At 43.1% G+C, this 2,915-nt stretch overlaps 1 non-coding gene across 1 annotated transcript; it reads right to left on the bottom strand.

Moving 5' to 3' along the window:
- Window positions 1-270: 270 nt before the first annotated feature.
- Window positions 271-378, bottom strand: LOC112759963 (small nucleolar RNA R71). Its single transcript, XR_003180423.1, has one exon. It is a non-coding gene; the product is annotated as a small nucleolar RNA R71 (small nucleolar RNA).
- Window positions 379-2,915: the final 2,537 nt, after the last annotated feature.

Genomic DNA, 2,915 nt, shown 5'->3' with positions numbered 1-2,915 from the left:
CAGCTAGTTTCTCTGATGCAGCAGAACTGCAAGTTTTATGGACTTCCATCTGAAGATCCTTTTCAGTTCTTAATTGAATTCTTACAGATCTGTGATACTATTAAGACTAATGGAGTAGATCCTGAAGTCTACAGGCTCATGCTTTTCCCTTTTGCTATAAGAGACAGAGCTAGAATATGGTTGGACTCTCAACCTAAGGATAGCCTGAACTCTTGGAATAAGCTGGTTAAGGCTTTCTTAGCCAAGTTCTTTCCTCCTCAAAAGCTGAGTAAGCTTAGAGTGGATGTTCAGACCTTCAGACAGAAAGAAGGTGAATCCCTCTATGAAGCTTGGGAGAGATACAAAGGATTGACCAAAAAGTGTCCTTCTGACATGCTTTCAGAATGGACCATCCTGGATATATTCTATGATGGTCTGTCTAAATTGGCTAAGATGTCATTGGATACTTCTGCAGGTGGATCCATTCACCTAAAGAAAATGCCTGCAGAAGCTCAAGAACTCATTGACATGGTTGCTAATAACCAGTTTATGTACACTTCTGAGAGGAATCCTGTAAGTAATGGGACGCCTATGAAGAAGGGAGTTCTTGAAATTGATACTCTGAATGCCATATTAGCTCAGAACAAAATATTGACTCAGCAAGTCAATATGATTTCTCAGAGTCTGAATGGAATGCAAGCTGCATCCAACAGTACTCAAGAGGCATCTTCTGAAGAAGAAGCTTATGATCCTGAGAACCCTGCAATAGCAGAGGTGAATTATATGGGTGAACCTTATGGAAACACCTACAATCCATCATGGAAAAATCACCCAAATCTCTCATGAAAGGATCAAAGGCCTCAACAAGGCTTTAATAATGGTGGAAAAAACAGGTTTAGCAATAGCAAGCCTTTTCCATCATCCACTCAGCAACAGACAGAGAACTCTGAACAAAGTACCTCTAATTTAGCAAACTTAGTCTCTGATCTATCCAAGGCCACTGCAAGTTTCATGAATGAAACAAGGTCTTCCATTAGAAATTTGGAAGCACAAGTGGGCCAGCTGAGTAAAAGGATCACTGAAATCCCTCCTAGTACTCTCCCAAGCAATACAGAAGAGAATCCAAAAGGAGAGTGCAAGGCCATTGAATTAACCAAAATGGCCGAACCCAAAGAGGGAGAGGAGGACGTGAATCCCAAGGAGGAAGGCCTCCTGGGACATCCAGTGACCAATAAGGACTTCCCCCTGAGGAACCAAAGGACTCTGAGGCTCAATTAGAGACCATAAAGATTCCATTGAACCTCCTTATGCCATTCATGAGCTCTGATGAATACTCCTCTTCTAAAGAGAATGAGGATGTTACTGAAGAGCAAGCTGCCAAGTTCCTTGGTGCAATCATGAAGCTGAATGCCAAATTATTTGGCATTGAAACTTGGAAAGATGAACCTCCCTTGTTCACCAATGAACTAAGTGATCTGAATCAACTGACATTGCCTCAGAAGAAACAGGATCCTGGAAAGTTCATAATACCTTGTACCATAGGCACCATGATCTTTAAGGCTCTGTGTGACCTTGGTTCAGGAATAAACCTCATGCCCCTCTCTGTAATAGAGAAACTGGGAATCTATGGGGTGCAAGCTGCTAAAATCTCATTAGAGATGGCAGACAATTCAAGAAAATAGGCTTATGGACAAGTAGAGGACGTGTTAGTAAAGGTTGAAGGCCTTTACATCCCTGCTGATTTCATAGTCCTGGATACTGGAAAGGAAGAGGATGAATCCATCATCCTAGGAAGACCTTTCCTAGCCACAACAAGAGCTGTGATTGATGTGAACAGAGAAGAATTGATCCTTCAATTAAATAAGGACAACCTTGTGTTTACAACTCAAAGATCTCTCTCTGAATCCATGGAGAGGAAGCAGAAAAAGCTTCTCTCAAAGCAGAGTCAACCAAAGCCCCCACAGTCAAACTCTAAGTTTGGTGTTGGGAGGCCACAACCAAACTCTAAGTTTGGTGTCAAACCCCCATATCCAAACTGTAAGTTTGGTGTTGGGAGGTCTCAACAAAGCTCTGCACATCTGTGAGGCTCCATGAGAGCCCACTGTCAAGCTATTGACATTAAAGAAGCGCTTGTTGGGAGGCAACCCAATGTTTATTTATCTAATTTCATTTTTGTTTTTCATGTTTTCTTAGGTTCATGATCATGTGGAGTCACAAAATAAACGAAAAATTTATAAACAGAATAAAAAATAGCGGAAGAAAAATCACACCCTGGAGGAAGCACCTGTCTGGCGTTCAACGCTAGAACAGAGCATGGTTCTGGCGCTGAACGCCCAAAATGGGCAGCATCTGGGCGCTGAATGCCAGAATTGCACCCTGGAGAAGAGCTGGCGCTGAACGCCCAGAACAAGCATGGTTCTGGCGTTCAACGCCAGAAATAGGCAACAAATGGGCGTTGAACGCCCAAAATGGGCACCAACCTGGCGCTGAACCCCCAGAGTTGCGTGCAAGGGCATTTTACATGCCTAATTTGGTGCAAGGTTGTAATTCCTTGAACACCTCAGGATCTGTGGACCCCACAGGATCATCTCAGGATCCGTGGGAGGATCATCTCAGGATCTGTGAATCTCACAGGATCCCCATCCACCTCACCCTCTCTCTCTCTCTATTCATGGTCATCCCTTCTGTTTTCCATTCACCACTCACATCCATACACACATCCCTCTATCTCCTCCATATCTTCTTCTTATTAATCTATTCTTTCTTCTCTTGCTCGAGGGCGAGCAATATTTTAAGTTTGGTGTGGTAAAAGCATAAGCTTTTTGTTTTTCCATTACCATTAATGGCACCTAAGGCCAGAGAAACCTCAAGAAAGAGGAAAGGGAAGACAAATGCTTCCACCTCTAAGCCATGGGAGATGGAAAGATTCATCTCAC

This window comes from Arachis hypogaea, chromosome 16 (assembly GCF_003086295.3).
Source record: "Arachis hypogaea cultivar Tifrunner chromosome 16, arahy.Tifrunner.gnm2.J5K5, whole genome shotgun sequence".
Taxonomy (NCBI): Eukaryota; Viridiplantae; Streptophyta; class Magnoliopsida; order Fabales; family Fabaceae; genus Arachis; species Arachis hypogaea.
This window is presented reverse-complemented; position numbering and strand designations above follow the sequence as displayed.